Source organism: Arachis ipaensis, chromosome B9 (genome assembly GCF_059453495.1).
Source record: "Arachis ipaensis isolate K30076 ecotype BB chromosome B9, ASM5945349v1, whole genome shotgun sequence".
Taxonomy (NCBI): domain Eukaryota; kingdom Viridiplantae; phylum Streptophyta; class Magnoliopsida; order Fabales; family Fabaceae; genus Arachis; species Arachis ipaensis.
The window spans coordinates 52,711,911-52,737,946 of record NC_142444.1 but is presented as its reverse complement, the minus strand read 5'-3'; the positions used below and the strand labels follow the sequence as shown (position 1 = coordinate 52,737,946).

General features: G+C 38.6%; 1 non-coding gene across 1 annotated transcript; it reads right to left on the bottom strand.

The window, feature by feature from the left end:
* Positions 1–19,803: 19,803 nt before the first annotated feature.
* Positions 19,804–19,911, bottom strand: LOC148544661 (small nucleolar RNA R71). The gene has a single exon (XR_015901026.1). It is a non-coding gene; the product is annotated as a small nucleolar RNA R71 (small nucleolar RNA).
* Positions 19,912–26,036: the final 6,125 nt, after the last annotated feature.

The following is a 26,036-nucleotide window of genomic DNA, read 5'->3' as shown; positions in this document are numbered from 1 at the left end:
ATGATGGTTGGATTGTGGCTATTTTTTATTGTTGAATTGGCATTGTAGTAGTTAATAAAAGCTTGATTTGGAAATTTGATTTTTTTTATTGAGAAATAATTTGGTTTTGAACCCATTGGAAAGGATTGAGAGATGGTTTGATATTGAAAATGATTTGATATTGAAGATGATTTGATATTTAGAATGGTTTGACATTTGGAAATGGTTGAGAAGGATTTGAGAAATAGTTTGGATGGGACCCTTGAAGGGTGGCGAAAGTCCGAGTTTTAAAGGAGATGTTGCCGAAATATTTATGAGAAGTTAGAAGTTTTATTTTGGTTAATTTGATTAAGGAACTATTTTATTTGATTTTTATTTTTACAAAAAAAAAGAGTATGTTTTGAGGCGTTTTAGTGAATTTTAAAGTATTATTAAAGAATAAATGGTTATGTTGTTTCAGTTAAGATTTTGAATTGCAAACAGGATGATTTTTTAGTCTTTTGAAAGAGATTTAAACTTGAAATGGCTTTGAAGTTAGTTCGGAAATTTTGGTTTACGTGAAAATGAGTTTTAACGAATTGATTTTATTTATATTTTGAGGATGTTAATGAAAAAAAGTTATGTAAACGTGTATTTGAGAATAAAGGAGTTTTTGACACTTTGAAGAAAAGTTTTGAGGTGTTTTAGAGAACTTGAAGTATTTGAATTTGATTCAGCAAAACGAAATGATTTCCAGGTCCTTTGAAAATATTTTCAACTTAAGAATGAAATTGAAATTGAGGATTATGAAAGTTTGGTTCGTTAACCTATGAAGTGATTATGAATGAAAAGTATATAGGACACTATATCCTGAGAGCGTGCATATGCACTATATCCAGTTGAGAAAAGTGTGTTGGGCCCGATATCCCCAGAGTGTGTCAGGTACTATATCCTTGATAGAAGTGTGTAGAAGTGTGGCGGGCACTATATCCTGAAAGTGTGGTGGACATTATATCCCTGAATACACATGAGAGACAATATTCGGGATAGCCTTCGAATGTGTCGGATTTTGGCAAATACACATTGAGATTTATGATGAGGAAGCTTATGACGTGATCTCTGCGCTTTATGGTTGTATTTTCATAGATATCTTTTTCCTCGCTTTATTATTGAGATTTATATTTTTGTAAAGAGGGATAGGAGTCATGACTGTAATGATGATTAACGTTTGTAAGTTACTTGTTCAAAGGATCCTTGTATACATACATGTGTGTGTGTGTGTGTGAGAGAGACTATTTTTATGTGTGTGTGACTATTATTATTATTATTATTATTATTATTATTATTATTATTATTATTATTATTATTATTATTATTATTATAATAGTAGTCGTCATAATATCCCCTCTATTAGAATAACACAGTCAGAAGCGGGACATTCTGATAATAAAGATATTACAGAAGTGAGAAAAAATTAATAAATTTAGGATCTTTATTTGCGTCAGATTTACTGTCAAAATAATCCGACAATAATGTGCAACTATTTAAGTAAAAAGCGTGTTTCATTCAGTAATTTTACTATCTTTTTATAGCAATAATATTTTACGCTAATTACATGAATTTTGCACCTTATTTTAGTGTCAGATCTAATGTCATCCGCTCTATTAGAATAACGCAGTCGAAAGCGGGACATTCTGATAATAAGGATGTTACAAAGTGAAAAAAAATTAATAAATTTAGGGTCTTTATTTGCGTCAGATTTACTGTCAAAATAATCCGACAATAATGTGCAACTATTTAAGTAAAAAGCGTGTTTCATTCAGTAATTTTACTATCTTTTCTAGCAATAATATTTTACGCTAATTACATGAATTTTGCACCTTATTTTAGTGTAAAATCTAATGTCAAAATAGACAATTTGATGGTCACTATTGGAAAAATTAAATTTTACAAATTTGTGTAGAATATTTCGACAATAATCCAGCAATAATTCTAACGGTACTACGCGCATTTGTTGGAGTGTTCCTCTTTCCATCAACCTAAATACTGAGATTATCACCTAATTTTCTCCAACAGTCAATCATGTGAGAAAGAAGGATCATGAGACGGCATGGTTCCATCTAATAAAAATTTAGTCCAAGTACCTAGTAATCACCTAATAAAAAATTTTATGTTCCATAAAAATGATTACAAATATAAGTACAATTGTTAGTTTATTAAAGCCAATGAAATATTTTTTTTAAATTTATCTAAGAGATCACGAATTTAAATCTATCTACTTTTTATATAAAAAAAAAAAACTGTTAGTATGTTAAAATTACAATAAATTCTTCCCAAGTGTGTATATATTATATTTGTTTCTTTTTATTCTCCGAGAGTATTTTATTCCTACAAGCAAAAGACTCCCAAACATATATAAAAGTTCATACATTAATACAATTTATCCGAATATATCAAAGATAAATGAATCATCATCTATAAAAAGAACATTTCGAAAGGTCAACATTTATGCATATAGAACATCATTTTATTATTGTAGCCAAATCTTGACGATCTTAATAAAAATCTTTATATGACTTGTAAATAAAAAATCTCACAACTTAATTATTACTGGCTTTTTTGTCTCTTGTAGGAAAAGAAAAGTTCTTATGCATAATATATATGTGAATATCAAACAATGGCCCTTGATAAGAAATAATAATAGATCAGAAAAGTAATCAATATATTGAGTTAAAGTTCAAAATGTCTGTGAAATTGTCCCTATTTATTAAAAGGATTCATGCAATTTAAATGTAATTTGATGAGTGAAAATTAAAGTTTACGGATATCGACAAATATACCAGATCACTCAAATAATACCATAGTGAGTGAATATTATTCCCACAAAAATTAAAGGACTGAGCAAACAAATATCGGATTGAAAATCTAATTTGATCAACAAAACCTGGATTCATGAGGGCAAGATTGTGTCTTGTTTGGAACCTTGAGTGTTTGAATGCTTAAGAGACAGTGAACTTGAATGTTGATTGAGAGAAGACAATGATGGCAAGGGTCAGTTGATTCGGACATGTTTAAGTTCTAGAAAAATCAAATCTTGTTTATCTATCTTAAAGTGTGCAAAGATCTTTTCATGATGAACTAATTTCTAATTCCTTAGTTCCTTAGTTTCTCTTCAATTAACCAATAGCCAATTTCTTGGTCAATTGATCAATTGAAGAGGTTGAGTAGACAAACCGATTCGGTTTCTAATAAGATTCAAAAGTAGTCCTTAGGTCGAATTATATGTCACGTATTTAAACTAGTCCTATCCGATTGAAGCTTACAAGAAAACAAATTTTCAAAAATTATTCTAATCCGAATTATATGTCACGTATTCAAAATTAGAGTGATTGAAAATCATGTGATGTCACACACTAATTGAAACACTATTCTTAGTCGAATTCAAAAAGTCATGTAAAAGAGTTTTCAAGCTATAATTCGGATTTTAATTTTTCCAAAGTAATAAGAGAATTCAAAATGGGATTATCATACCTTCCAATACTACTAATTCTTTAAAGAATGAAGAACGAATAACTCAATCATGAAATAGATAGACCGGCAAGTTTACCGGGTCGTCGAAGTAATACCTCAGGTGAGTGAGGGTCGATCCCATGAGCATTGTTGGTTTGAGCAAGCGATGGTTATCTTGCAAATCTTAGTCAGGTGGATAGAAAATATAGTTGTCACGAGAAAACGCATAAAAAAGATAAATAAATAAAACGTTACTAGATAGGTGGGAATTCAATGGTATGAGAACGGTTGAGACTTCAGAGATGCTTCTTTCTTCTGGATCAACTTTTCTTACCATCTACTCTAACTTCTGTTTGATTCATTCCATGCAGGCTGTAAATGATTAACGCCGAGTCAACAGTCATTAATCTCCTCTGCTTCAGATCAAACGCTGGGTCAACGGTCATCCAATCTGAATGGGGGTGAAGCTCTAGCAGTCCACTTCCTAGGTGATCCTACTCAAAATGGCACAGACAAGGTCAGATCTTCCAGATCAGAGAACGCTGCTCCTTTGGTTCTAGCCTATACCACAAAGATCCTAATCGCTCCACACCTCGGCTGAACTGATGTCTCGAGAAGTTCCCAACGAAGCCGTGGATTAGCCGTCTAAGAGATGTATAATCAAGCTTGTGATTCAATACTATCCCATCAAGGATTCGCAAGAACCCATGTGAATAGGGATGACGGTCAAGTTACACTCTCAATCCATTAGGATGAAGAACGAAGATACATCTTAGAATAGAATCAAACATAGATTGAAGTAGAATAGTGATATTATTAATTCATAAGAATCAGCAGAGCTCCTAACCTTAAACTTAGGAGGTTAGTGACTCATACTGTACAATATGATGTTCGAAAATAAAGTGGGGGAAGAAGAAGATCCTAAACAAGGGTGATCTCCTCCTATATATACTAATCTGCTAACTAAGAATTACAGAAATAAGATAAACTAGTCTTGTAGTGTGAAAATCCACTTTTCGGGCCCACTTGGTGAGTGTTTGGGCTGAGTTTGAGTGAAGCCACGAGATAATGCTCCCTTTTAGGCATCCAATGCTAGCTTTGGAGCCCTGAATGGGCGTTGGATGCCAGCTACTCTCCTTTGGGCGTTGGACGCCAGGAATGGGGGTGGTGGCTGGCGTTGAATGCCAGTTTTGGGCCTTTATTTCCAAAACAAAGTATAAACTGTTATATATTTCAGGAAAGCCCTGGATGTTAGCTTTCCATAGCCATTAAGAGCGCACCATTTGGATGCCTGTAGCTCTAGAAATGCTCTTTCGAGTGCATGGAGGTCAGATTCTGACAGCATCTGCAGTCCTTTCTTTGTCTCTGAATCAGACTTTGCCAAAACACCTCAATTTCAATCAGAAAATACCTGAAATCAACATAAAACACAACAACTCAAAGTAGAATCTAAAAATATGAATTTTTCACTAAAACCTATGAAAATTTAATAAAACTTAAACAACACATAATAAAAACTATTGGAAAATGATGCCAAAAAGCGTATAAAATATCCGCTCATCAGAACACCAAACTTAAACTGTTGCTTGTCCCCGAGCAACCAAAAACAAAGTAGGATTAAAAAGAAAAGAAGAATACAATAAATCTCAGAGTTCTCAATGAAGCTCATTTTCAATTAGATGAGCGAGACCAGTAGCTTTTTGCTTCTGAATAGTTTTGGCATCTCACTTTCCTTTGAATCTCAGAATGATTGGCGTCTTTAGGAACTAGATGATATTATTGATTCTCCTAGTTTAGTTCTTTTTTATTCTTGAACACAGCTTCTTTAGAGTCTTGGTCGTGACCCTAAGCGCTTTGTTTTTCAATATTACCACCGGATACATAAACGCCACAGACACTTAACTGGGTGAACCCCTTAGGAATGTGATTTATCTATGCTAGAATCCCCAGCCAGTGTTGTCTAGAGTTCTTAAGCATACTCTTTTTGCTTTGGATCACGACTTTAACTGCTCAGTCTCAAGCTTTTCACTTGACACCTTCACACCACAAGCATATAGTTAGGGGAGGAGTTCATTTGAACTTTTTAGGCCAAGATTTTATTTCTTTTAGGCCCTCCTAACCATTGATGCTCAAAGCCTTGGATCCTTGCTCTTGCCTTTTGGTTTAAAGAGCTATTGGATTTTTCTGTTTTTTTCTTTTTCTGCTGCTTTTTTTTCGTTTCTTTCTTTTTGTTGCTTTTTCTTGCTACAAGAATCAATTTTTAGATTTCTCAGATCATCAATAATACTTCACTTTTATCATCATTCTTTCAAGAGCCAACATTCTTAACTCCAACATCAAATATGCACTGTTCATTCATACATTCAGAAAGCAAAAATAATGCCACCACATCAAATAATTGAACTATTCTTAATATATAACTCGAAATTCATGTATCTCACTTTTGTTTTTCAATTAAAATTTTCTTTTAAGCAAGCTGATAGATGCATGGAATATTTCATAGCTTTAAGACATAAAGATGATCATGCACTAGAAACAGACAATAAGATAAAATACATGGAAAACAGAAAAAATAACATAAGCAAACAGGTGATAAAAGGAACGGATCCACCTTAGTGACGGCGACTGCTGCTCCCTCTAGAGAAGCCAATGGACCACTTGATCTCTTCTATGTCACACCCCTGCCTCTGTTATTCTTCCTTCACGACTCTTTGATCTTCTCTTATTTCATGGAGGATAGTGGAGTGTTCTTGATGTCCCATCCTTAGTTGATCTATGTTGGAGCTCAATTCTCCTAGAGAAGTATGCAATTGGTCCCAATAGCCTTGGGGAGGAAAATGCATCCCTTGAGGCATCTCAGGAATTTCTTGTTGATGCAACTCCACACGCTCTTGTGGAGGTGCATGTGTAGGCTCTCTTGTTTGCTCCATCCTTCTTTTAGTGATGGGCTTGTCCTCATCAATGGGGATGTCTCCTTTTATGACAATTCTAGCTGAATTGTATAGGTGACAGATAAGGTGGGGGAATGCCACCCTTGCTAAGGTGGAAGGCTTTTTAGCTTTCTTGTACAATTCTTGAGGTATTACCTCATGTACCTCCACCTCACTTCCAATCATGATGCAATGAATGATGATGGCTCTGTCAATGGTCACTTCTGACCGATTGCTAGTAGGAATGATAGAGCGTTGGATAAATTCCAACCATCCTCTAGCTACTGGCTTGAGGTCAAGCCTTCTTAGTTGGATAGGCTTGCCTTGAGCATCCCTCTTCCACTGAGCTCCTTCCACATAAATATCTGAAAGGACTTGGTCCAACCTCTGATCAAAATTGACTCTCCTAGTGTAAGGGTGTGGGTCTCCTTGCATTATTGGCAAATGGAGCGCCAACCTTACACTTTCCGGGCTCAAATCTAAGAGATGCCCTCGGACCATGGTATGCAAATTTTTGGGATGTAGGTTCATGCTTTTATCATGGTTTTTCAAGACCCATGCATTGGCATAGAACTCTTGTACCATCAAGATTCCAACTTTCGGAATAGGATTGGTTAGGACTTCCTAACCTCTCCTCCGGATTTCTTGTCAGATCTTTGAGTACTCATTCTTTTTTAGCCTAAAGGGGACATCAGGAATCACCTTCTTCTTTGCCACTACTTCATAGAAGTGGTCTTGATTAGCTTTGGTTATGAATCTCTCCATCTCCCACAGTTCGGAGGTAGAAGCAACTGCTTTTCCTTTTCTCTTTCTAGAGGATTCTCCGACTTTAGGTGCCATAAGTGTGAATGGAAAGCAAAAAACAAGGCTTTTCCAACACCAAACTTAAAAGCTTTACTCGTCCTCGAGCAAAATATGAAGAAAAGAGTAGAAGAAAAAGAGAAGGGGTAGAGAAAGGGGGAGAGAAGGATTCGGCCAAGTGGGGCTTTAGTGTATGAAGTGTGTGTTAGAGAGCTAGTATAAGGGGTTATTTACAGGGGTGGGATGGGATAGGGTTCGAATGGTGGGGTGGAATTGGGTGGGAGATTTTGAATTTGAAGTGGGTGGGGGTTGGTGGGAGTTATGATGATTTTGGGAAGAGATATGGATGTGATTGGTTAAGGGTTTATGGGGAAGAGTGTAAGTAAGAGAGAGAAGAAGGTGGGGGTAGGTGGAGATTCTATGGGACCCACTAATCCTGGGAGGCTAGGGAAGTTGAATTCCCTGCTCCCTTGTAGGCGTTGAATGCCCAGCTCCTGCTCCTGGCTGGCGTTCAACGCCAGCCATACGCTCCTCCTAGGGCGTTGAACACACATTGGGGGCCTCCTTCCTGGCGTTCAATGCCAGGTCTGTGCCTCTGTTGGGGCGTTGAACGCCCAGTCTCTGCCTCCTAGCTGGCGTTCAACGCCAGCTTCATGCTCCCTGGCTGGCGTTCAACGCCAGCAATGCTGCTCTTCATGGGCATTGAACGCCCACTCTGACTCCCTTGTCTAGTGTTCAACGCCAGCAAGGTACTTGCTCCAGGGTGTTCTATTTCTGGCTCTGACTGTTTCTATTTCTATTCTAACTACTGAACAAGATCACAAACTTAAACAAATATAAAAATTAAACTGATATATAGAAATGGCTTTAATTATGGTTGGGTTGCCTCTCAACAAGCACTTCTTTAACGTCACTAGCTTGACAGTTAGCTCCTTACGGAGATGAATAGGGGCTCAGAATTTCACTCCTTATAGTGAACTTCTTGCCTATGCTCTCATGGATGAGCTCCACATGCTCTAGAGACAGGATCTTGTTCACTGTGTGTGGAATGACCTGGTTGTCAGTCAAGATAACTCTCATGCCAGGTAAGAGGCATTCAGTGGGGATTTTCTTATCCCTCCAGCACTCGGGCACTTTCTTACTGCCATTCCTCTTAGAGCTTGATGATGGTTACCCCACACCGAACTTAGAATTGGTGTCTGGCTCTGTACTGAGAGGAGTGGTTGAAGCACTTCATGTTTGTTAATAGTGCTTCCTTCAACTAAAGTAGAATGAGGTTTATGAACCTTGAACACAAGATAGTCCTCATCTAATTGCAGGACTAGATGTCCTCTAACTACATCAATCACGGCCTTGGCTGTAGCTAGGAAAGGTCTTCCAAGGATGATAGATTCATCCTTTTTCTCCCCAGAATTTAGGATTATGAAATCAACAGGGATGTAAAGGTTTTGAACCTTCTGATAAACCACTATTTTATGGTTTATAATGTGTTTAATTGTGTGGTTTTATCATGATCTTTACCCACTTATTCATATGATTAGCATACATTTATATTTCCTTCATAAAATTATTACATGATTAAAAACTTGCTTCCTAGGAGACTTTTAATTATGTATTTTAATTCTCCTTTATTCCATTCGATGCCGTGATCTGTGTGTTAAATGTTTCAGGCTTTATAGGGCATGAATGAGTTGGAGATTGGAAAGGGAGCTTGCAAAAATGGAAGGAACACAAGAAATTAAGGAGATGACTAGCGAGAAGTGACGCGGCCGCATGGCTCACGCGACCGCGCGAAAGAGAGGAAATCGCAGTCACGCAGCCGCATGGCTCACGCGACCGTGCGGATTGGAATAGCACAAGTGACGCAGAGGCGTGAATGACGCGCCCGCGTGGCAAAGCAAAACGCCGAATGACGCGTCCGCATGAATGACACGATCGCGTGACGTGCGCGATCTGCATAATCTGCAGAATTCGCTGGGGGCGATTTTGGGCCCTGTTTTGACCCAGTTTTCAGCCTGGAAAAGTAGACTAGAGCCAGAGAACATGCAGAAACCAACGACAACATTCATTCTACATAAATTTTAGTTTTTAGATCTAGTTTTACACCCCCTCTAGGTTTTCTCTCTACACATTCATAGTTCTTAGGATTTTTATTTTCTATTGCTCTTTGCATTGGGATATTGAGAAGAGTTATTACCTCATCAAGACTTCGTTATTCTAGTTCATTTTCTTTACCTGGCTTTACTCTTCCATGTCCTTTAATTTACTCAATTTTACTATTGGATTATTTTAGAATTTATTAATACAAGAATTACTTTTATTTTTAATTGATTCCTTTGAGTTTTATTTATCATGTCTTTCTTTAATTCCCTTTCCTATGTTATGAGTTCTACATTCACAATGAGCGAGTAGTTCCCTAACTTGATGGGGAGTTGATTGAAAGGAACCCTTGAGTTGGGATGCTTAAAAGAAAAATTGTAATTGGGTTTATTGTTGGAATGCTCTCTAATCACTGACACTAATCCTTTTCAATCGAGCGGATTGGAACTTGTGAATAGAAACAGCATTCCAACTTGTTTGACTTTCCCTTACCTAGTAATGGATAACAAAATAGAACAACCTTCAATTATCAATTAATCTTGAGAGTACTGCAACAAGAATAGGGCTTCCAACTAATCTACTCCCAGTCAAGGCTTTTATATAAATTGTTTAATTTCTCTAATTTAATTTCCTGTTTATTCAACTCAAACCATTTTGAAAACATTTAATTAATAAAATAGCACACCTTTTCTACAACTCGTTGGGAGACGACCTGGGATTCATACTCCTAGTATTTTAATTTTAATTCTTGTGACAACCTTCTAAATTGATAAGCGGAATTCTGGTTAGTTGAGAACTATACTTGCAACGCATATCTTATAACAATTCTTGACTCGCCAATTTCCGCCACGTCAATTTTTGGTGCCGTTGCCGGGGAGTTGCAATAGAGTGCTAAAGTTATTAATTGGAATTTATTTATTTGCATTTTATTTTATCTTGCTACTATGAGCTGCTTTTTTCTTTCGCTAGATGACGCGTTCACTTCCTGATCCAAGCTTGCCAGTATTCGATCCTGAGATTGAAAGAACTATTTCACGAATAAGGCAAGATCGGCGTCGGTTAGTCCTCTCTGAGGGCGGATCTGAAACGTCATTTGAGGAAGAAACCAGCCCCCGTTCTACTGATTCGGTTGATTTACGTGTAGGTGACATGGCAGAACCTAGGAGAGTTACTATCCAGGAGGCTGGAGCCCCTGATTTTACAATGCAACCGTTTCAAGCGCATCACCCAGCAGTGACTACAGACTTTGAAATAAAGACCGCACTGCTCAATTTGATGCCCAAGTTTCATGGCTTACCTGTTCATGAGCCTATCAAGCACCTGAGAGATTTTCAAGCAGCCTGTTCTACTGTCAGGCGTGATGGTGCAAATGAAACTTCAATTTTGTTGAAAGCTTTCCCATTTTCTCTTGAGGGAAAGGCAAGAGAGTGGTACTACACTCAACCCGCAGCAACTGTATCCAACTGGGATACACTTAGAAGAGAATTTTTGGAAAAGTTCTTTCCAGCTGAAATTACTGATAAACTGAGGAAAAATATTTCCATGATTGTTCAGGACGAATCTGAGACTCTCTATGAATACTGGGAGCGCTTCAATAATACTGATGAATCTGAGACTCTCTATGATTATAGCCATTATACTGACGAATGTCCGCATCTCCAGTAGGAGGACAACACCGTGGCAGCCACTTATAACTTTTATGACCGCCCCAACCAAGGGTACAATCAAGGTGGCAATTACAGCCATGGATGGCAGGACAATTCTAACTAGAATTGGAGGGACAACAATAATAGAGGAGGCAGAGACAATCAGGGAAATCAGAGGTGGAATAACAACAACAACAGGCAGCAGAACTAGAACCAGCCTTACAGAGCACCTCACCTGAGGCAATCCCAAGGACCACAGAATACCCAACGGTAGACCTCTCAAATTACATATCCTTCTTCATCTTCTAATGATGGCTTACTACAATCTATTGATCGAAGACAATAAACCATGGAAAATAACCTTTATGCTACACTAAATGGTCTTAACTCTACTTTGCAAGCTCTTGTCTCACAAATTGGATCAATGAATAACTCAAATAACCAGCCTTTGAGCTCCAGTGGAATTCCCTCTCAACCATTACCCAATCCAAAGGGTGGCATTAATGCCATCACCCTAAGGTCCGGAACCACACTGCAGGAGAGGAATCAGGAGGAGCCAAACCCACCAGAACACGCCTCAGCTGAAGAGGTAGTGGAAATAGAAGATGTTGAAGAGGAAGAGGACATACAGGACATGGCTAAAAAAGAAGAAGTTCAACCACAGGAGGAAGCACCACAGGGTGCAGACACTACAGAAGACACCACTCCCATTCCATTTCCACAACTTGCAAGGAAGCCTAGGAAGCAGCTGGAACCTGACCTCAAAATAGTAGAAATATTCAAAAAGGTTGAGGTAACTGTTCCTCTTTTTGATATTATTCAACAGGTACGTAAATATGCCAAGTTTCTAAAAGATTTATGTATACATAAAGACAAAATTAATGAATTAGAAACTATTCCTTTAGGTAGTTCCATATCTGCTTTAATGGGAGGTTTACCTGAAAAGTGTAGTGACCTAGGTCCATGTATGGTGAATTGTACTATTGGTGGTGTGGTAATTTCTGACTGCATGTGTGATTTAGGAGCATGTGTGAGTATAATGCCTTTGTCTATATATGATATTTTGAGGCTCCCTCCCTTAAAAAGGTCGGCAGCTCGTTTTGTGTTAGCAGATAAAAGCATTATTACAGTGGCTGGAGTTGCTGAAGATGTATTAGTGGGCATTAAGGGGCTCACATTTCCCATTGATTTTTATATCCTGGAGATGCCCCAAAATGATTCAGAGAAGCCATCATCAATCCTACTCGGAAGACCATTCCTGAAGACCTCGAAGTTCAAATTAGATGCTTTTTCAGGAACATACCCTTTTGAAATAGATGGCCGAGTAGTAATCTTCAATCTGAATGGAGTTATGAAGCATCTTCCGGAGGATCATTCTATCCTCTAGTGTGACATCATAGATGAAACCGTGGCTGAAGTTCACCAGGAGGAGTTTGAAGAGAAGTACATAGGACAAGGTCCAAGTGTAGGGACATTCTCAGAGGACAATGATAGTGCTTTACCATTGTTACCAGCTCCAGACAACCCAGAGCCTGACCATGATCAGAAGTTAGAATTAAAACCCCTTCCTCCACACCTCAAATATGCTTACCTTGAAGACGAGCAGAAGTTTTCAGTTATCATTGCAAGGGAACTCACTTCTCAACAGGAAGAGCAGTTACTTAGTGTGCTGAGGAGGCACAAGAAGGCAATTGGTTGGAGTTTTGCAGACATAGTAGGCATCAACCCTCAAGTCTGTGAGCATAGGATATTTTTAGAAGAGGGAACAAGACCTGTCTGTCAACCCCAGAGAAGACTGAACCCCACTATCTTAGAGGTTGTCAAGAAGGAAATGACCAGACTACTAGAGGCAGATATCATCTACCCCATTTCAGACAGTGAATGGGTAAGCCTAGTACAAGTGGTGCCCAAGAAGTCTGGAGTCACTACAATAAAAAATGAGCATGGAGATCTCATTGCAACCAGAGTTCAGAACGCTTGGAGGGTCTGTATTGACTACAGATGCCTCAACCAGGCCACTCGTAAGGATCACTATCCTCTTCCATTCATTGATCAAATGCTAGATCGCCTATCAGGTAAATCACATTATTGTTTTTTAGATGGTTACACAGGTTATTTCCAGATTCATATAGCTCCTGGAGATCAGGAAAAGACTACTTTCACATGTCCTTTTGGGACTTATGCTTACAAGAGAATGCCCTTTGGCTTGTGCAATGCACCAGCTACCTTCCAAAGGTGCATGATGAGTCTTTTCTCTGATCTTATTGAGGACTGTATGGAAGTTTTTATGGATAATTTTAGTGTATATGGCGATTCCTTTAGCCTTTGCTTAGATGGATTATCTAGAGTATTAGATAGATATGTCAGTACAAACCTTGTATTAAATTTTGAAAAATGTCACTTTATGGTAAAACAAGGTATTGTATTAGGACATATTGTGTCTAATACTAGCATTTCTGTAGATCCAGCAAAGGTGGATGTTATTTCCAGTTTACCTTACCCCTCTTCTGTGAGGGAAGTTCGTTCGTTCCTTGGCCATGCAGGTTTTTACAGGAGATTCATTAAGGACTTCAGTAAGGTAGCACTTCCCTTATCTAGGCTACTGCAGAAAGATATTGAGTTTGAGTTCAGTGAGGATTGTAAACAAGCGTTTGATAAGCTGAAGACCGCCCTGACTCAAGCTCCAATTGTGAGAGGACCAGACTGGAGCCAGCCATTTGAAATAATGTGCGATGCCTCCAACCATGCAGTAGGAGCAGCACTGGCTCAGCGTGAAGGTAAGGACCCCTTTGTTATTGCTTATGCGTCTAAAACTTTAGATACCGCTCAGTCCAATTACACTACTACTGAGAAAGAGCTTCTTGCTATTGTTTTTGCTCTGGATAAATTCAGAGCCTATTTACTTGGTACGAAGGTAGTATTGTACTCGGACCACGTAGCTCTAAAGTATCTATTAGCTAAAAAGGAGTCCAAACCGAGGCTTATACGTTGGATACTACTATTACAAGAATTTGATTTAGAAATTAAGGATAGGAGTGGTAACCAAAATTTAGTGGCAGACCATTTGAGTCGCCTTGAGCACATTACAGATGACCCCACTCCTATAGCTGATAATTTCCCATTTGATAACCTGCAAGCAGTATCTGAGGTAGTCCCTTGGTATGCACCTGTAGCTAATTATCTAGTTAGCCGCACCTTTCCTCCAAACTTTTCTAAGCATCAAAGAGACAAGCTGAAAAGCGAGTCTAAATATTATATATGGGATGACCCATATTTATGGAGATGTGGCACTGACTAGGTAATTAGACGGTGTGTGCCTCAATCAGAATTCCAGTCCATCTTAGAGGCCTGTCACTCATCTGAGAGTGGAGGACATTTTGGCCCTCAAAGAACAGCTAGAAAATTCTTAGACTGTGGATTCTGGTGGCCTACACTTTTTAGAGACGCTGCTGAATTTTGTAGATCTTGTTTCCCATGCCAAAAATTTGGTAATATATCCAAGAGGAATGAGATGCCTCAACAAATTATGCTTTTCTATGAAATTTTTTATGTTTGGGGCATTGACTTCATGGGTCCATTTCCAAATTCTAATGGTTATTTTTATATATTGTTAGCTGTGGATTACGTTTCCAAATGGGTGGAAGCAATTCCTACCTGCACTGATGATGCTAACACTGTTGTTTCCTTTGTGAGAAACCACATTATTTTTCGCTTTGGATCACCACGAGAAATCGTGAGCGATCAAGGCACCCATTTTTGTAACAGGAGACTAACAGGATTAATGAAGAAGCATGGGATAATTCATAAGGTTGTAACAGCCTACCATCCTCAAACTAATGGGCAAGCCGAGGTGTCAAACAGAGAGATAAAGCGTATCTTGCAGAAGATAGTCAAACCTCATAGAAGAGACTGGAGCACCAGGCTACAAGATGCACTCTGGGCATACAGAACAGCATACAAAACACCCATTGGGATGAGTCCTTTCCGCTTAGTTTATGGAGAAGCTTGTCATTTCCCTGTTGAAATAGAGCACAAAGCCTTTTGGGCAGTAAGGGAGTGCAACATGGGAATTGAAAAAGCTGGAGCTGAAAGGAAGTTGCAACTGCAAGAACTGGAAAGCCTTCGCCTAGAAGCTTATGAGAACTCAAGACTATACAAGGAGAAGATGAAGGCTGTACATGATCAGCACATCAAGAGAAAAGAGTTCCAACCTGGGGACTTAGTCCTCCTTTACAAGTCTCGACTAAGGCTCATGCCAGGCAAGTTGAGATCAAGATGGGAAGGTCCATACAGAGTAGAGAAGGCTGAACCATACGGAGTTTATCACCTAAGCCATCCTTCAAGCTCTGAACTTACCAAAGTTAATGGCCATCGGTTGAAGCTGTACCATGGCGAGAAGCTGAAGAAAAACAAGGAGCTCGAGATCTTCCTCTTGGAAGATCCCCACATAGCCGAAGCCTGAGCTAGTGGAGCGTCCAACTTACGGACGTTAAAGCAAAGTGCTAGGTGGGAGACAACCCACCATGGTATGATCGTTCTTTTCTTTACTCTTAGTTTTCTCTATTCAATAACTCTTCTCTTTATTAATACATTTCGTGCATCTGCATTTACATACTTTTATTTTTTTTTTTAAAAAAAAAAATTCACGCGACGCGATCGCCTCATTGACGCGTCCGCGTCGCAGAAGATGGGAGGAAATAATAAAACGAACAGAGAGTCATGCAAGAGCGTGGCTGGAGGCGTGCCAGTGGCACAAATCGCCCCACGCGATTGCGTCACTGATGAGCGGATAATTTATACGCTTTTTCGCATTGTTTTTAGTATGTTTTTAATAGAATCAAGTTACTTTTAGAGATGTTTTTATTAGTTTTTATGTTAAATTCAAATTTCTGGACTTTACTATGAGTTTGTGTGTTTTTCTATGATTTCAGGTATTTTCTGGCTGAAATTGAGGGACTTGAGCAAAAATCAGATTCAGAGGTTGAAGAAGGACTGCTGATGCTGTTGGATTCTGACCTCCCTACACTCAAAGTGGATTTTCTGGAGCTACAGAACTCAAAATGGCGCGCTTCAAATTGCGTTGTAAAGTAGACATCTAGGGCTTTCTAGCAATATATAATAGTCTATACTTTGGCCGAGTTTAGATGACACAAAAGGGCATTGAACGCCAGTTCTACGCTGCAGTCTGGAGTTAAACGCCAGAAACACGTCACGAACCAGAGTTGAACGCCAGAAACACGTTACAACCTGGCGTTCAACTCCAGAAAGAGCCTCTGCATGTGTAACATTCAAGCTCAGCCCAGGCACACACCAAGTGGGCCCCGAAAGTGGATTTATGCATCAATTACTTATCTCTGTAAACCCTAGTAACTAGTTTAGTATAAATAGGGCTTTTTACTATTGTATTAGACATCTTATGATTTTTAGTTCATCTTGGGACGTCTGGTTCTTAGATCATGGGGGCTGGCCATTCGGCCATGTCTGAACTTTTCACTTATGTATTTTTAACGGTAGAGTTTCTACACTCCATAGATTAAGGTGTGGAGCTCTACTGTTCCTCATGAATTAATGCAAAGTACTACTGTTTTTCTATTCAATTTAACTTATTCCGCTTCTAAGATATTCATTCGCACTTCAACATGAATGTGATGAATGTGACAATCATCATCATTCCCCCACGAACGCGTGCCTGACAACCACTTCCGTTCCATCTTAGATTGGATGATTATCTCTTGGATCTCTTAATCAGAATCTTCGTGGTGTAAGCTAGATTGATGGCGGCATTCATGAGAATCCGGAAAGTCTAAACCTTGTCTGTGGTATTCCGAGTAGGATTCTGGGATTGAATGACTGTGACGAACTTCAAACTCGCGAGTGCTGGGCGTAGTTACAGACGCAAAAGGAGGGTGAATCCTATTCCAGTATGATCGAGAACCTCAGATGATTAGCCGTGCCGTGACAGAGCATTTGGACCATTTTCACAAGAGGATAGGATGCAGCCATTGACCACGGTGATGCCTCCAGATGATTAGCCATGCAGTGACAGCGCATCAGACCATTTTCACAGAGAGGATGAAAAGTAGCCATTAACAATGGTAATGTCCTTACATAAAGCCAGCCATGGAAAGGAGTAGGATTGATTGGATGAAGACAGCAGGAAAGCAGAAGTTCAGAGGGACGAAAGCATCTCTATACCTTTATCTGAAATTCTCACCAATGATATACATAAGTATTTCTATCTTTATTCTCTGTTTATTTATTATTATTTTCAAAAACTCCATAACCATTTGATATCCGCCTGACTGAGATCTACAAGATGACCATAGCTTGATTCATACCAACAATCTCCGTGGGATCGACCCTTACTCACGTAAGGTTTATTACTTGGACGACCCAGTGCACTTGCTGGTTAGTTGTATCGAAGTTGTGAATGAAAAACGATTTATTAAGACGTGCGTACAGAGTTTTTGGCGCCGTTGCCTGAGATCACAATTTCGTGCACCAAGTTTTTGGCGCCGTTGCCGGGGATTGTTCGAGTTTGGACAACTGACGGTTCATCTTGTTGCTCAGATTAGGTAATTTTCTTTTTGTTTTATTTTCAAAAATTTTTCAAAAAAAAAATCTTTCAAAAAAATTTCTCATCTGTTTTCGAAAATCATTCTAAAATTTTTTAAGAATGAATTCTAGTGTTTCATGAAGTATGTTGAAGCCTGGCTGACTGTAAATTCATGTCTAATTCTTTTGGATAGGGGCTTCCAACCATCAGCATAGAGGCAAGTTAATTTGAATATCAGCTGTTACATGCCTGATTTGTATCCTAAAGCTTGACTGGCTATTAAGCCATGTCTAACCCTCAGATTGGAGCTTTAGAATAAGAGTGCAAGATTCCTAGAATTCATATTAAAAATTTTGGAATCCTTATTTTCTTTTTCACACTAATTTTCGAAAAATATAAAATAAAAATACAAAAAAATTACAAAATCATAAAAAAATAAAAAATATTTTGTGTTTCTTGTTTGAGTCTTGAGTCAATTTCAAGTTTGGTGTCAATTGCATTTTTTCTAAAAATTCTCTGCATTTTTCGAAAATTCATGCATTCATAGTGTTCTTCATGATCTTCAAGTTGTTCTTGATAAACCTTCTTGATTGATCTTCATATTATATTGTTTTGTGTTGTATGGTGTTTTTCATATGCATTCTTGAATTCTTAGTGTCTAAGCATTAAAGATTTCTAAGTTTGGTGTCTTGCATGTTTTCTTTGCATAAAAAAATTTTTCAAAAATAAGTTCTTGGTGTTCATCTTGATCTTCAAAGTGTTCTTGGTGTTCATCTTGACATTCATAGCATTCTTGCATGCATTCATTGTTTTGATCCAAAATTTTCATGCATTGAGTCTTTTTCATGTTTTTCTCTCTCATCATTAAAAATTCAAAAATCAAAAAAATATCTTTCCCTTTTTTCACTCATAAATTTTGAAAATTTGAGTTGACTTTTTCAAAACTTTTTAAAACTTAGTTGTTTCTTATGAGTCAAATCAAATTTTCAATTTAAAAAAATCTTATCTTTTTCAAAATCTTTTTCAAAAATCAAATCTTTTTCATTTTTCTTAGTTATTTTCGAAAATTTTAAAAATATTTTTCAAAAATCTTTTTCTTATCTTTATCACATAATTTTCGAAAATAACATCATCAATTAATGTTTTGATTCAAAAATTTCAAGCTTGTTACTTGCTTGTTAAGAAAGATTCAAACTTTAAGTTCTAGAATCATATCTTGTGATTTCTTGTGAATCAAGTCATTAATTGTGATTTTAAAAATCAAATCCTTTTCAAAACTAATTTCAATCATATCTTTTCAAAAATATCTTTTTATCTTATCTTTTTCAAAATCATATCTTTTTCAAAAATTTGATTTTAAAATATCTTTTCTAACTTCTTATCTTCTTATCTTTTCAAAATTGATTTTCAAATTTGTTTCAACTAACTAACTAACTTTTTCGAAAATATCTTCCCTCTTTTTCAAAAATTCTTTTTAATTAACTTATTGTTTCAAATTTTAATTTTAATTTTCAAAAATCACTAACCATTTTTCAAAAATAATTTTCGAAATTCCTCTTTCTCTCTCATCTCCTTCTATTTATTTATTCATCTACTAACACTTCTCTCCCATCCAAAAATTCGAACACTACCTCCCTCTCTGTGTTCGAGTTTTTTTCTTCCCTTCTTTACATTACATTCTTTTCTTCTTCTACTCACACAAGGGAACCTTTATACCTGGGTAAAAAAGATCCCTATTATTATTATTTTTCTGTTCCCTCTTTTTCATATGAGCAGGAGCAAGGACAAGAACATTCTTGTTGAAGCAGATCCAGAACCTGAAAGGACTCTGAAGAGGAAACTAAGAGAAGCTAAATTACAACAATCCAGCAAGCACCTTTCAGAAATTTTCGATCAGGAAGAGGAGATGGCAACCGAAAATAATAATAATACAAGGAGAATGCTTGGTGACTTTACTACACCTAATTCCAATTTGCATGGAAGAAGCATCTCCATCCCTACCATTGGAGCAAACAACTTTGAGCTGAAACCTCAATTAGTTTCTCTGATGCAGCAGAACTGCAAGTTTCATGGACTTCCATCTGAAGATCCTTTTCAGTTCTTAACTGAATTTTTGCAGATCTGTGATACTGTTAAGACTAATGGAGTAGATCCTGAAGTCTACAGGCTCATGCTTTTCCCTTTTACTGTAAGAGATAGAGCTAGAGTGTGGTTGGACTCTCAACCCAAAGATAGCCTGAACTCTTGGGATAAGCTGGTCACAGCTTTCTTAGCCAAGTTCTTTCCTCCTCAAAAGCTTAGTAAGCTTAGAGTGGATGTTCAAACCTTCAGACAAAAAGAAGGTGAATCCCTCTATGAAGCTTGGGAGAGATACAAGCAACTGACCAAAAAGTGTCCTTCTGACATGCTTTCAGAATGGACCATCCTGGATATATTCTATGATGGTCTGTCTGAATTAGCTAAGATGTCATTGGATACTTCTGCAGGTGGATCCATTCACCTAAAGAAAACGCCTGCAGAATCTCAAGAACTCATTGACATGGTTGCTAACAACCAGTTCATGTACACTTCTGAGAGGAATCCTGTGAGTAATGGGACGCCTCAGAAGAAGGGAGTTCTTGAAATTGATACTCTGAATGCCATATTGGCTCAGAATAAAATATTGACTCAGCAAGTCAATATGATTTCTCAGAGTCTGAATGGAATGCAAGCTGCATCCAACAGTACTCAAGAGGCATCTTCTGAAGAAGAAGCTTATGATCCTGAAAACCCTGCAATAGCAGAGGTGAATTATATGGGTGAACCTTATGGAAACACCTATAACCCCTCATGGAGAAATCATCCAAATCTCTAATGGAAGGATCAAAAGCCTCAACAAGGCTTTAATAATGGTGGAAGAAATAGGTTTAACAATAGTAAACCTTTTCCATCATCCACTCAGCAACAGACAGAGAACTCTGAACAAAATACCTCTAATTTAGCAAACTTAGTCTCTGATCTATCTAAGGCTACTGTGAGTTTCATGAATGAAACAAGGTCCTCCATTAGAAATTTGGAAGCACAAGTGGGCCAGCTGAGTAAAAAGATCACTGAAATCCCTCCTAGTACTCTCCCAAGTAATACAGAAGAAAATCCAAAAGGAGAGTGCAAGGCCATTGATATAACCATCTTGGCCGAATCCAAGGAAGAAGGGGAGGACGTGAATCCCAAGGAGGAAGACCTCCTGGGACGTCCAGTGATCAATAAGGAGTTTCCCTTTGAGGAACCAAAGGAATCTGAGGCTCAATTAGAGACCATAGAGATTCCATTAAACCTCCTTATGCCATTCATGAGCTCTGATGAGTATTCCTCTTCTGAAGAGAATGAGGATGTTACTAAGGAGCAAGTTACCAAGTACCTTCGTGCAATCATGAAGCTGAATGCCAAATTATTTGGTATTGAGACTTGGGAAGATGAACCTCCCTTGTTCACCAATGAACTAAGTGATCTGGATCAACTGACATTGCCTCAGAAGAAACAGGATCCTGGAAAGTTCCTAATACCTTGTACCATAGGCACCATGATCTTTGAAAAGGCTCTGTGTGACCTTGGTTCAGGGATAAACCTCATGCCCCTCTCTGTAATAGAGAAATTGGGAATCTTTGGGTGGAAGCTGCTAAAATCTCATTAGAGATGGCAGACAATTCAAGAAAACAGGCTTATGGACAAGTAGAGGACGTGTTAGTAAAGGTTGAAGGCCTTTACATCCCTGCTGATTTCATAGTCCTAGATACTAGGAAGGATGAGGATGAATCCATCATCCTTGGAAGACCCTTTCTAGCCACAGCAAGAGCTGTGATTGATGTTGACAGAGGCGAACTAGTCCTTCAATTGAATGAGGACTCCCTTGTGTTTAAAACTCAAGGTCATCCTTCTATAAACATGGAAAAGAGGCACAATAAGCTTCTCTCAAAACAGAGTCAACCAGAGCCCCCACAGTCAAACTCTAAGTTTGGTGTTAGGAGGCCACAACCAAACTCTAAGTTTGGTGTTAAACTCCCATATCCAAACTCTAAGTTTGGTGTTGGGAAGCCTCAACAATGCTCTGAACATCTGTGAGGCTCCATGAGAGCCGACTGTCAAGCTATTGACATTAAAGAAGCGCTTGTTGGGAGGCAACCCAATTTTTATTTATCTAATTTTATTTTTATTGTTATTTCATGTTTTATTAGGTTCATGATCATGTGGAGTCACAAAATAAATATAAAATTGAAAACGGAATCAAAAATAGCAGAAGAAAAATCACACCCTGGAGGAGGATCTTACTGGCGTTTAAACGCCAGTAAGGAGCATCTGGCTGGCGTTCAACGCCAGAACAGAGCATGGATCTGGCGTTGAACGCCAGAAACAAGCAGCATCCTGGCGTCCAGCCGCCAGAAATGCGCAGTGAAGAAGAGCTGGCGCTGAACGCCAAAAACAAGCATCTAGCTGGCGTTCAACGCCAGAAATATGCTGCATCTGGGCGTTGAACGCCCAGAACAAGCATCAATTCGGCGTTTAAACGCCAGAATTGCATGCAAAGGCATTTTACAGGCCTAATGGGTGCAGGGATGCAAATCCTTGACACCTCAGGATTTGTGGACCCCACAGGATCAACTCAGCATCTGTGGACCCCACAGGATCCCCACCTACCTCCACTCACTCTCTTCCCTCTTCTCAATGTTCATCCTCTCTTCCCAATAAACACTCTTCCCCAAAACTCTTCACCAATCACCTCAATCTCTCTTCCCTATCACCACTTCACCACTCACATCATCCACTCTTCCCCATAAACCTACCTCATAAACTCCACCTAACTTCAAAATTCAAAATCAATTTCCCACCCAAAACCCACCTTTATAGCCGAACCTTACCCCCTCCCTTCCCTATATATAGCCCTCCATTCTTCCTCATTTTCACACCACACAACCCTCTCTTCTCTTCTTGGCCGAATACACCTCTCCCTCCTCTCCTCTATATTTTCTTCTTCTTCTTCATCTATTCTTTCTTTTCTTGCTCGAGGGCGAGCAAAATTCTAACTTTGGTGTGGTAAAAGCATAAGCTTTTTGTTTTTCCATTACCATTGATGGCACCCAAGACCGGAGAATTCTCTAGAAAAGGGAAAGGGAAGATAAAAGCTTCCACCTCCGAGTCATGGGAGATGGAAAGATTCATCTCCAAAGCTCATCAAGACCACTTCTATGATGTTGTGGCCAAGAAGAAAGTGATCCCCGAGGTCCCTTTCAAACTCAAGAGAAATGAGTATTCGGAGATCCGACATGAGATCCATAGAAGAGGTTGGGAAGTTCTAACAAACCCCATCCAACAAGTCGGAACTCTAATGGTTCAAGAGTTCTATGCTAATGCATGGATCACAAGGAATCATGATCAAATTAAGAACCCAAACTCAAAGAATTATCTCACCATGGTTCGGGGGAATTACTTAGATTTTAGTCCAGAAAATGTAAGGTTGGCGTTCAACTTGCCAATGATGGAAGAGAACGCACGCCCCTACACAAGGAGAGCCAACTTTGATCAAAGGTTGGACCAAGTCCTCATGGACATATGTGTGGAAGGAGCTCAATGGAAGATTGACTCAAAAGGCAAACTGGTTCAACTGAGAAGACTGGACCTTAAGCCTGTAGCTAGAGGATGGTTGGAGTTCATTCAACGCTCAATCATTCCCACTAGCAACCGGTCTGAAGTTACTATAGACCGGGCCATCATCATCCATAGCATCATGATTGGAGAAGAGGTGGAGGTTCATGAGATTATACCTCAAGAACTCTACAAGGTGGCTGACAAGTCCTCCACTATGGCAAGGTTTGCTTTTCCTCACCTCATTTGCCATCTATGCAATTCGGCTGGGATTGACATAGAAGGAGACATTCCCATTGAGGAAGAGAAGCCTATCACTAAGAAAAGGATGGAGCAAACAAGAGAGCCCATTCATGGAGCTCAAGAGATGCATGAAGCTCATCACCATGAGATCCCAAAGATGCCTCAAATGCATTTTCCTCTACAAAACTATTGGGATCAAATCAACACCTCCCTAGGAGAATTAAGTTCCAACATGGGACAATTAAGGGTGGAACATCAAGAGCACTCCATCATCCTTCATGAAATTAGAGAAGATCAAAAAGCAATGAGGGAGGAGCAACAAAGACAAGGAAGAGACATAGAAGAGCTCAAGGACATCATTGGTTCCTCAAGGAGAAAACGCCACCATCACTAAGGTAGATTCATTCCTTGTTCTTACATTCTCTGTTTTTCATTTTCTTTATGTTAAGTGCTTATCCATGTTTGTGTCTTATTACATGATCATTAGTATTTAGTAAATTTGTCTTAAAGTTATGAATGTCCTATGAATCCATCACCTCTCTGAAATGAAAAATGTTTTAATTTAAAAGAACAAGAAGTACATGAGTTTCGAATTTATCCTTGAACTTAGTTTAATTATATTGATGTGGTGACAATGCTTCTTGTTTTCTGAATGAATGCTTGAACAGTGCATATGTCTTTTGAAGTTGTTTAAGAATGTTAAATATGTTGGCTCTTGAAAGAATGATGACAAGGAGACATGTTATTTGATAATCTGAAAAATCATAAAAATGATTCTTGAAGCAAGAAAAAGTAGTGAATACAAAAGCTTGCAGAAAAAAATAGAAAAAAAAATGGCGAAAAAAATAGAAAGAAAAAGAAAAAGCAAGCAGAAAAAGCCAAAAGCTCTTAAAACCAAAAGGCAAGAGCAAAAAGTCAATAACCCTTAAAACCAAAAGGCAAGGGTAAATAAAAAGGATCCCAAGGCTTTGAGCATCAGTGGATAGGAGGGCCTAAAGGAATAAAATCCTTGCCTAAGCGGCTAAACCAAGCTGTCCCTAACCATGTGCTTGTGGCATGAAGGTGTCAAGTGAAAACTTGAGACTGAGCGATTAAAGTCAAGGTCCAAAGCAAAAGAAGAGTGTGCTTAAGAACCCTGGACACCTCTAATTGGGGACTTTAGCAAAGCTGAGTCACAATCTAAAAAGGTTCACCCAGTTATGTGTCTGTGGCATTTATGTATCCAGTGGTAATACTGGAAAACAAAGTGCTTAGGGCCACGGCCAAGACTCATAAAGTAGCTGTGTTCAAGAATCAACATACTGAACTAGGAGAATCAATAACACTATCTGAACACTGAGTTCCTATAGATGCCAATCATTCTGAACCTCAATGGATAAAGTGAGATGCCAAAACTATTCAAGAGGCAAAAAGCTACAAGTCCCGCTCATCTGATTGGAGCTATGTTTCATTGATAGTTTGAAATTTATAGTATATTCTCTTCTTTTTATCCTATTTGATTTTCAGTTGCTTGGGGACAAGCAACAATTTAAGTTTGGTGTTGTGATGAGCGGATAATTTATACGCTTTTTGGCATTATTTTTAGTATGTTTTTAGTAGAATCTAGTTACTTTTAGGGATGTTTTTATTAGATTTTATGTTAAATTCACATTTCTGGACTTTACTATGAGTTTGTGTGTTTTTTTGTGATTTCAGGTATTTTCTGGCTGAAATTGAGGGACTTGAGCAAAAATCAGATTCAGAGGTTGAAGAAGGACTGCTGATGCTGTTGGATTCTGACATCCCTGCACTCAAAGTAGATTTTCTGGAGCTACAGAACTCAAAATGGCGCGCTTCCAATTGCGTTGGAAAGAGAACATCCAGGGCTTTTCAGAAATATATAATAGTCCATACTTTGGCCGAGTTTAGACGATGCCAAAGGGCGTTGAACGCCAGTTCTACGCTGTAGTCTGGAGTTAAACGCCAGAAACACGTCACGAACCAGAGTTGAACGCCAGAAACACGTTACAACCTGGCGTTCAACTCCAGAAAGAGCCTCTGCACGTGTAACATTCAAGCTCAGCCCAAGCACACACCAAGTGGGCCCCGGAAGTGGATTTATGCATCAATTACTTATCTCTGTAAACCCTAGTAACTAGTTTAGTATAAATAGGACTTTTTACTATTATATTAGACATCTTATGATTTTTAGTTCATCTTGGGACGTCTGGTTCTTAGATCATGGTGGCTGGCCATTCGGCCATGCCTGAACCTTTCACTTATGTATTTTTAACGGTAGAGTTTCTACACTCCATAGATTAAGGTGTGGAGCTCTGCTGTTCCTCATGAATGAATGCAAAGTACTACTGTTTTTCTATTCAATTCAACTTATTCCGCTTCTAAGATATTCATTCGCACTTCAACATGAATGTGATGAACGTGACAATCATCATCATTCCCCCACGAACGCGTGCCTGACAACCACTTCCGTTCCACCTTAGATTGGATGATTATCTCTTGGATCTCTTAATCAGAATCTTCGTGGTGTAAGCTAGATTGATGGCGGCATTCATGAGAATCCGGAAAGTCTAAACCTTGTCTGTGGTATTCCGAGTAGGATTCTGGGATTGAATGACTGTGACGAACTTCAAACTCGCGAGTGCTGGGCGTAGTGACAGACGCAAAAGGAGGGTGAAT